We start from the raw sequence: 10,897 nt of genomic DNA, 5'->3' as shown, positions 1-10,897 counted from the left end.
CTAAACTGCACAGTGAGAACCACCAATAGTGTGGTGGAACTTATGGCCCTTTCCAAGGCCATGGCTCTTTTGGCCTGTGGATGTCAGCCCTTGCAATTCCCTGTTCTTGTGGACTGGTTTGGTGACCCACTGGATGTCAGGATTTCTTCTGATAGCTTTATGGAGTGGATCAATGAGGATAACCTCAGAGAATTTGTATGTATAATCTTCACCAACCCAGTAAGAATTTAGGACCCACAGAGCCCCACAGTGGCATCCAGCTCGCTCCTTGGTGACAGACTGAAGACTCTCAGGAAGCTTTAGCTGGTTAACACCATAGTGGACAGGCTTGCTGTAGGTGGCACCCTTAGGAACTGGGTGTTTGCAGCCACCACGATGCACACGAATCAGATGTTTGACATAACCTTGCTTGGTCTTGTAACCCAGCCTGAGCCGCCTTATCGGGGAGGGTGGGGTGGGCGGCCCTGTGGAGCATGGAGAGCTGGTGGTACTGCCAGCAGGCACTCTGAGAAGAAAGCACATGACATCGCACTGCTTCTTCCTCCATAGCTCCTGGATATACTTGTAAGTACCCATCTTGGCTTACCTTGCCAAGACCTCCAGGGAAAGTGCTGCCAAGGGTGAGTTCTCCAAGAGAATATACTCTACCCAGCCCACCAGCCTCACTCGAATTCGCGCCAGCATCACAGTATGCCCTAGCCCAGGGTCTTACTTTTTTATCCAACTATACAATCTCTCTCTCTTTTTTTTTTTTTTTTTTTGGTATGTTTAGGCCATTCAGATTTAATGTGATTATTGACTGTTGTATTAAAACGTACCATGTGGATGCTTTTTTAAACTTGTTCCATGTGTTCCTTGTTTCTTATTTACTCTGCCTTTTCTTGAGTTAACTGAGAATTTTTTATAATTCCATTCTATTTCTTCTATTGAATTATTTTGTATGCCTTTGTAAATTTTTTTTTCTGTTTCCCTGGGGTTTACAATATATATCTTTAATTAGTCATATTCTACCTTCAAGTAGTATTATACCTCTTCATGTGTAGTGTAAGGATCTTATTGACAGTCTGTTTCCAATTCTACCCGTTTATCCCCTGGGCTATTGTGTTTGCACATTTACTTTTATGTATGCTATAAATACACAATAATATATCACTATTATTTTTGCTTTAGTCAGTTATCTTTTATATAAGTTAAATAGAGGGAAATAATTTAGTTTTACCATCTTTTATTCAATTTCAAAGGCTCTTATTTCTTTGTGTAAGTCTAAGTTTCTGTCTGGCATTGTCCTTCTGTCTAAAGAATTTCCTTTAAGGTTTCTTATAGATCTACTGACAAGTAAGTTGCTTTTCATAAGAATTCTTTGTTTCTTCTTTATCTTTGAAAGATATTCTCACCAGGTGTAGGATTCTGGGTTGCCAGGGCTTTCTTTTTTTCCTTTCAGCATTTTAAAGATGTCATTCCATTGTTTGCATGATTTCTTAATGGAAGTCTACAGCAATTCTTATCTTTGTTTGCTGTATATAGTGTCTTTTTTCTCTTTGGGTGCCTCTTAAGATTTTCTCTGATATTTTTCAGCAGCTAGGATATTATGTACCTAGGAGTTTTGCTTGTTTGTTTATTTGTTAGGTATTTATCTTGCTTGGAATTCTCTAAGATTACATGATCCCTTGGGTTTGTTGGTTACTTATTAATTTGGAAATTTTTTGGTCATTGTTTCTTCAAACATTTCTTCTGCCCTATATTTTCTCTTCTTTCCTTTTGGGATTCCAATGATGTGTATTTTAAACCCTTTGATATTGTCCACATCTCATGAATACTCTCTCTCTCTCTCTCTCTCAACTTTTTCTGTTATGTTTTAGTTAGTGGAAACTGGGAGAAATGATTACTTGTATTCTTCAAAGATTTTATCAGTTTCATCTAAATTGTTGAATTTATTAGTATAAAGCTGTTCATAAAATTTCCTTATTATCTTTTCAGGATCTGTTGTGGTAATCCATCTTTCATTCCTGATATGGGAAATTTCTGTTCTCTGTCTTTTTAATCAATTCAGCTTGGAGCTTATCGATTTTGTTGATGTTTTCAAAGGACCAGCTTTTGGATCTATTCATTTTTTCTATTGGTTTTTTCCCCCTATTTTGTTGATTTCTGCTCTATTTTTTTCCTTTCCTTTTTTTTTTTTAATCTCGGTTTATATTCTTCAGTTCTGTTTGGTTCTTCTTTACATTTTCTAACTCTGTGTTAAACTTCTCAAGGTGTTTATGCATTCTTCTTCCAAGTTTGTTGAGAATGTTTATGATCATTGTTTTGAACTCATTATCAGGTAGACTGCTTATCTCCATTTCACTTAGTTCTTCTGGAGTTTTGTCTTGTTCCTTCATTTGGAGCATTTTCCTCTGTCTCCTCATTTTACCTAATTTTCTCCTTATTTCTGTGTATTAGTAGATTGGTTAAATTTCCCAGTCTTGGAGAACTGGCCTTATGCAGGGGATGTCCTGTGGGGCCCAACAGTGCACTCCCCTCTGGTCACTAGAACAATATGCTCTAGGGGTTCCCCCTATGTTGGCTGCATGGGCCTTCTATTGTGGCAGGAATGACAACTGTGAGCACACTGTTAGGCAGGACTGGCCTCTTGCCTGGTTGTCTACCACGCATTGCCTCATGCAGTGGTTCTAGCCCACTGGTGAGTGGGGCCTGGGGATGCCCAGGGCTAGTGCCTGCCCACTGGTGGATGGCCCAGGTCTTGAGGTGGCTGGCTGTATGCTGGGGGGATCCCAGGGCTGGTGTTGGCCTTCTGGTAGGTGGTTAAGCCCATGGTGCTAATAAGGTAGAGGGAGGACTCCAGAATGGCGCTTTCCAGCATCATTGTCCTTGTGGTAGAACAAGATCCCCAAAATGGTTGCCACTAGTGCTGTGTCCCCACAGGGAGCCCTAGCTGCCTCCTGCCTCTCCAAGAGGCTCTCCAAAATTAGGAAGTGGGTCTTACCCAGGCTCCTTTCAAATGAATACATCTGCACTGGGTTCTGGAGTGTGTGGGATTTTATGTGCAACCTTTAAGAGCAAAGTTTCTTATTTCCTACAGCCGTCTGGCTTTCCTTGGAGTCTTCAAAGCCACATGTTCTGGGGGCTTGTCTTCTCAGTGCAGAACCCTTGGGCTGAGGAGCCCAGTGTGGGGCTCAGACCCTTCAATCCTTGAAAAGAACCTCTGCAATTATTATTGTCCTCTCTTTTTTGGATTACTTACTTGGGAGAGTGGGTTTTGACTACACCACATCTTCATCCCTCCTATCTGTATTGTAGTTCTTTCTTTATATCTTTAGTTGTGAAAAATCTTTTCTGTTAATGTTCAGGTTGCTTTCATAGATAGTTGCTCTGTAAGTAACTGTAACTTTCATGTGCCTGTGGAAGGAGGTGAGCTCAGGGTCTTCCTCCTGTGTCATCTTCTCCATTTCTTGGTGATCACTTTTTAGATACAATATCAAAAACACAATCCATGAAAGAAATAATTGATAAGCTGAACTTCATTAAAACTAAAAATTTCTACTGTGCAAATGTTACTGTCAAGAGAATGAGAATATAAACCACAGACTGGGAGAAAATATTTGCAAAAGACATATCTGATAAAGGACTGTTACCCAAAACATACAAAGAACTCTTAAAACTCAACAATAAGAAAACTAACCACCCAATTAAAAAATGGGTCACATATCTGAACAGACACCTCACCAAGAAGATAGGTGGTATATAAACACATGAAAAGATGCTCCAAATCATACATCATCAGAGAAATGCAATTTAAAACAACAATTGTGGTACCACTGCACAGCTATCAACATGGCCAAAATCTAGAACATTGACAACACCAATTGCTGACAAAGATGTGGAGCAACAGGAACTCTCATTCTTTGCTGGTGGTAATGCCAACTGTTACAGCCACTTTCAAAGACAGTTTAGCAGTTTCTTATAAAACTAAGCACACTCTTACCATATTATCCAGCAATATAGTGCTTCTTGGTATTTACTCACAGGAAGTGCAAATTCTGTCCACACAAAAACCTGTACATGGATGTTTATAGCAGCTTTATTTGTAACTGCCAAAACTTGGAAGCAACCAAGATGTTTTTTAGTAGGTGAAGGGATAAGTAAACTGTGGTACAACCAGATAATAGAAGATTATTCATTGTCAAAAAGAAACAACCTATCAAGCTATGAAAAGGCATGGAGAAAACTTACATGCATATTTCTAAGTGAAAGAAGCCAGTCTGGAAAGACTGCATACTGTATGATTCCTACTATACGACATTCTGGAAAAGGCAAAACTATGGAGATAGTAGAAAGATCTGTGGTTGTGCAGGGTCAGGAGAAAGGAAAGGATAAATAGGCAGAGCACAGAGGATTTTTAGGGCAGTGAAAAAACTCTGTGTAATAATATAATGATGAATACATGACATTATAAATTTTTTAAAACCTATAGAATGTACAACACAAAGCGTGAACCCTAATGTAAGCTATGGACTTTGGGTGATGATGATATATCAGTGTAGGCTCATTGATTATAACAAACGTACAACTCTGGTGGTTAATGTTGATAATGGGGGGGACCATGCATGTGTTGGGGTAGGGAGTATACAGATAACTTCTACCTTCTGCTCAGTTTTGCTGTGAACCTAAAACTACTCTAAAAATGTCTATTAAAAAATCAATAGAAAATTTGAACAACACCTGCACACATACACACACACACAAAGCTTTAAGCTTTCTACTATGTTTCTGATTGCAGGATTGTAAGTCCTTTTTTGGGTAATGGAAAAATATAAATTAATTTTTTATTTATTGTGGCTAAGTAGGTACTATAATTTTAGGGGCTCAAACAAGAGACTGACTAGAGCTTTAATAACTGCTAGCTGACCAGAGATTGTTAGTAATTTTGAAATGGTATTATTAGTATTTAAAAAATACAGTTTATCTGATATTTGAAGGAATGAACGAACAAGCAGTGTATAAGCCTGACTTGGATGCTGATGCTTTCCCTTTGAATTTCAATTGCTGCCATATAACTTGCCTTAGAGGCTGAATGGCTCATTTAGAAACACTCCCATTGCCTTGCTTTTATATTTTGCTCTTGATTTCTCCAGAGTTGACACAAGTCACATGCGATCAAGTCTGTATCTCTGGTGGACAGGCCTGTCCTAATATTCTCTGACTCACACCCAGGTTGTTTGCAGCTTAGCAGTTCTTCTAAATATATCAGTTTGTATTCTAATGTTAACATCTTGCTAAGAATTTTTCTCTTAAAACATTGTGTCTTTAATAGTGTACTTTTTTGATTTGATATGAATATGATACTCTTTTTTGAACTTTAAACTACTTTACTTTTTAGAAGGTTATTTTTACAAAGTGTATCAGCTCACTTTTTAAGATTTTTTGTGTGTTTTAGGAAGTGTTTTCTCCTGAAATATGTATAGCTTCATGTTGATGAATCATAGAGAGTATAGCAGAGAAATGATAGATGATGTATTGAATAATGGTTGAGAGTGGGCCCTGGAGTTCCTCTCTGGGTTTAAAAACTGAAAGAGTTCATGCCAAAGTGTGACTCTGAGCCAATTATTTATCACTTTTGTTTTAGTTTGCTCAGTTTTAAAATGGAGCTGATTATCCTACCTATCAAAGAGGGTTGTTGGGATTATTAAAGTGTTTGGCTTGGTATTTAGCTCAGGGTAAGTGCTTTAAGAATGGTGGTCTAATTTGTTTAGAGATAGTGGAGACTTTCATGACAAATGTGATAAGGTAATTTGATGGTCAGGTTTTAAAAACATTTGTTAAGAAATGTTAAACATGTCAAATGATAGAAACAAACGCTATTTTAAATTAACTTTTAGAGCCTGCCCAATAATAAAGCAAATATTGAATAGGAAAGCATTTTATATTAGTTCAGTTATACCATGGTCCAAATGGGTCTGAAAAATAACTATTTGCAAAAGTTATGCATGTTTTTCCTAGCCAAGAAAGTAATAATTGTCTTCCAACACATTGTAAAAGAGTAACATTAAAATATTTACTCCCAAATCTCATTTTTAATTTTTGCCCTTCATAACTAATTGATGCCTTCTGATAATACAGAGATAGTTGAATTGTGCATTGAGTTTTTTAATAATTAATAATAGCCTACGTCTATTGAATTAGTTTCTCTCTTTCTTACTCTCTGTACTTGCTGGGTAGAAAATAAAAGGATCTCAAAAGTGAAAATGTGGCTAACTTAATAATAGTTCAAGAAACAATTGTTATGTATATAACATATACATATATATACATTTGTGTATATATAAGTATATGTTATACCATAATTTCTTTATCCAGTCATCTGTCAATAGACATTTAGGTTGCTTCCATGTCTTGGCTATTGTAAATAGTGCTGCTATGAACACTGAGGTGCATGTATCTTTTCAAATTAGATGTTCCTTTGGATATATGGCCAGGAGTGAGATTGCTGGATCATAGAGTAAGTCTATTTTCAGTTTTTTAGGGAATCTCTATACTGTTTTCCATAATGGCTGCATCAAACTACGTTCCCACCAACAGTGTAGGAGGGTTCCCTTTTCTCCACACCCTCTCCAGCATTTATTGTTTGTGGACTTTTTAATGATGGCCATTCTGACTGGTGTGAGGTGGTACCTCATTGTGGTTTTGATTTGCATTTCTTTAATAATTAGCAACATTGAACATTTTTTCATGTGCCTGTTGGCCATCTGTATGTTCTTTGGGGAAATGTCTATTTGGGTTTTCTGCCCACTTTTTGATTGGGTTATTTTTCTTTTTTGTTATTGAGTTGTATGAGCTGTTTGTATATTTTGAAAATTAAGCCATTTTCAGTTGCATCATTTGCAAATATTTTCTCCCATTCTGTAAGTTGTCTTTTTGTTTTGTTTATGGTTTCCTTTGCTGTGCAAAAGCTTATGTGTTTAATTAGGTCCTATTTGTTTATTTCTGCTTTTATTTCTGTTCCTTGGTAGACTACCCTAGGAGAAATATTGCTATGATTTGTATCAGAATATTCTGCCTATGTTCTCTTCTAGGAGATTTATGGTGTCTTATATTTAAGCCTTTAAGCCATTTTTAATTTATTTTTATGTATAGTGTGAGGCAGTGTTCTAATTTCATTGATTTACATGCAGCTGTCCAGCTTTTCCAACACCAGTTGTCAAAGAGACTGTCCTTTCTCCATTTTTCCTCCTTTGTTGAAGATTAACTGACCATAGGTGTGTGGCTTTATTTCTAGGCTCTCTATTCTGTCATAAAAAAAAGAATAAAATAATGCCATTTGCAGAAACATGAATGGACCTGCAGATCATCATACTAAGTGAAGTAAGCCAGAAAGGGAAAGAAGAATACCATATGATATCACTTACATATGGAATCTAAAAAAAGGACACAAATGAACTTATTTATAAATCAGAGACAGACTCACAGACATAGAAAACAAACTTATGGTTACTATGGGGAGGAATAAATTGGGAGTTCAGGATATGCAGATACTACTTTATTTATTTATTTATTTATTTATTTATTTATTTATTTATTTATCTATTTATTAGAAATTAACTTTATTTTTTATTTTTTTAATTTTTTAAAATTTCTCTTTCTTTCTTTCTTCTTTCTTCCTTCCTTCCTTCCTTCCTTCCTTCCTTCCTTCCTTCCTTCCTTCCTTCCTTTCTTTCTTTCTGTCTTTCTGTCTTTCTTTCTGTCTTTCTTTCTTTCTTTTTTCTGCAGGGGGAGGTAATTAGGTTTATTTATTTTTAGAGGAGGTACTGGGGATTGAACCCAGGACATCGTGCATGCTAAGCATGCCACTCTACTGCTTGAACTGTACCCTCCCCCCCAACTACTATATTTAAAATAGATAAACAACAAGATCGTACTGTATAGCAAAGGAAACTATATTCAATACCTTGTAATAGCCTATTATGAAAAAAGGATATGAAAAGGAATATATATATATATATGTGTGTGTGTGTGTGTGTGTGTGTGTGTGTGTAACTGAATCACTATGCTATACACCAGAAATGAACACAACATTTTAAATCGATTATACCTCAAAAAAAGGAAAAAGAAAGGTCCACTAAGTGGGACTGATAGGCAGTACACAAAACTTGCATAAATAAATATTTGTTGGAGAAAGGTGAATGGCATGAGCTAACTATGCCAGTAGGCTAGTAAATTCTACATATCAAAGACTAGCTCTTAATTGTTTTAATGTCACCAGTATCTAGCACTACTTTTTATAGGTTACAATTTTTCCTGAGAACTTTCTCATAATCCTAGATATGAGCTCCTTGAGAGCAGGATGTGGTCTTTAATCTTTAAATTCCTAAGGCCTAGCTCTTAATAGGTGACCTTTAAATGTTTTCTAAGTTACTATGTAGCATATAATATATAGACTTGGTAAGTATATGTGCAGATGATAATTTGAAAAGTATTCTTAGATATTCTTTAAAGTTATTTACAAATCCTTGAAGTTGAAATATTTATGCATAATACATAATTAGTTTGATCTGAAGTATACTTTTTATGTTTTTTAAGCAAAAAAAAATTATAGCTCTGACATTTATCACCGTTAAATTGTTACGTTTTCTTTGGAGAATGAACTTGAAAAAATTTACCTGAGAAAAATGAATTGCAATCTGAAATAAACTTCAAATAGTAACCTAAATTCTAATAATAATAGTCTTTTCTTCAAATATTTTGATCAAAAGTGATGCTACATCTTATTTGGCATTAAATGACACATTAGAATTCTCAGATGTGAGAAACAGACACCCAACTCACACTAACTTAAACACAGAAGAAATCATAGATTTGGCTTCATATCTGATTAGAATCATATGCTTTCTTACTAATATTCTCACTGTTTCATGTCACTTCCTCAAAGATGTTTCTCTCCTTGCCGTGGACTGTTAGGATACCTCTCGTAACTTATTGCATTCCTCCTTCATATAACATCAGAATTTTAATTATATGAAGAATTATGTACTTAATTTTTCAATATTTGTATCTGCTACTAGACTAGAGTTTCCAGAAGGTAAGGGATCAAGTCTGTCTTGTTCACTGCAGTCTCCAAAACATCTTGCACAGGACTTTTCACATAATAATACTCTATAAATTTTTGTTGAGTAAATGATTAAAATTCTTTTTGAAGACTACTGAAATTTATAGGCCTATAAAACCTAGGGAAATAGGCCCTAGAAATTGTTACTATATTTTGTATTGAATAATGATGCAGCATCTTTTGCCCCAAATAAAAACAATATCTGTAACTATGCATCAAGTCTTTTCTTTATATTAGAAGAAAAATTATTCCTTTTTGGAAGGTACAGGTGGCCTGAAACAGAACAAGGATTCTAGATAGTACACTGATGTGCTTGCTCTCTTGACGTATACCACTTCCATTTCACTTCTTAAGAATTTTCTCCTCTCCATTAACACAGCTGAGTATTCTCTGGTTTAGATAACAAAGGATACAAAAAAGCTGTGTAAGAGGAATAATTCTTTAATTTACCTAATTGGACATATTTCATAATCTGTCTTCCTATTCATAAAACCAAGACCAATCCAACTATTTGGAATTTCATAGGACTTCAAATATATTTTCCTTTAATTCTTAAAGTATATGGCACTTCAGAATTATGATCATCAGAGAATAAACATAGTGACTAGATCAATTTTAAGTACTGACATAATGTAAAACAACGATTTGCATTCCTGGATTTTGTCATTTATTGCTTCTTGTTAGTCATGATGATTACTTTGACAAGAGAATGCTGAAGGCTTAGCAGTTTTTTCCAGGACTTCAAATATAGTTACCTTTTCTCTGGGCTATCAATATATGAGAGATGACATTTGATGGTCAATGCTTGCCACATCTTTGTAAGTTAAGATATAAAATCAGATGCAAATGCATATATTTTTATTATAATGTTAATAAGCATGGATTTATAAACCACTAATAAGAATCCTTTGTATTAAATATCTCTAGATTCTATATTACAAACACATAAGAAAAATAACACAAAATGTGCCTACATTTACGTTTATAAGCAAGTAGTTTAAATGTGTTGTTAATTTTTTCTATTATGAATCAACTATGAGAACTGCTTTAGGGTAGGTTATTTTAGAAACTACTGTATCAGCTATTACCAAGGAATTAGAGATAAAGTTTTTATAATATGTTTTTTCAAATTAATATAATATCTATTTAAGAAAGTGATATTAAATTTAGTAAATATTAATCTAGTAGCTTGAGAAGTGCCTGATCATTGTTTTTCTATTAATTTTTTTCATGAAAAAATAGTATTGTATACTTTGCTATATCTCATCTCACTATAAAATTAAGATACATAGTTATTAAATTAAATATATGTAATATTTATTTTAATACACATAATATAATGTAATTACATAATTTTATTTATATATGTTGCATGTAAGATAGATATATTAGTATCTATCATATAATAATATCATTGATATGTGGATATTAAATTAATTGTAGTTTTATGTAGGACATGATTAGCTTACATATGGAAGAAGGGAGTGCTTGAATTTTATACACCATACCTTTCCTTTTTTGTGAATCTCCACTTATTTTGAGAAGAAAATCGAGAAATAGCCATTCTAGTTCTCTTTCACGTATATATATCTTAAATTTCTTTGTTTGTAAGGAATAGAAACTGACTTTTCCTGAGTAAAGCCAAAATGAAAGGTTGGTAGGAGGTGAGGATTTATTGGAAGAATGGGAATAGCCTGTAAAATAGAAGCAAAAATTGAACAATTAGGGCTTAAGAAGGATAGGGACCAGAGAAATTCCAGGAATCTAGGTCTCTTAAGGGTTCTGCCAATTTTTTTT

The 10,897-nt window shown here is 34.7% G+C and overlaps 1 pseudogene; it reads right to left on the bottom strand.

Annotated features, from left to right (window-relative positions):
• On the bottom strand, positions 1-576 carry LOC105086224 (large ribosomal subunit protein eL15-like; annotated as a pseudogene).
• Between the last annotated feature and the right edge of the window lie 10,321 nt (positions 577-10,897).

This window comes from Camelus dromedarius, chromosome 5 (genome assembly GCF_036321535.1).
Source record: "Camelus dromedarius isolate mCamDro1 chromosome 5, mCamDro1.pat, whole genome shotgun sequence".
In the NCBI taxonomy this organism is placed as follows: domain Eukaryota; kingdom Metazoa; phylum Chordata; class Mammalia; order Artiodactyla; family Camelidae; genus Camelus; species Camelus dromedarius.
Note: the sequence above shows the minus strand (reverse complement) of the source record. Positions and strands in the feature narration are given on the sequence as shown.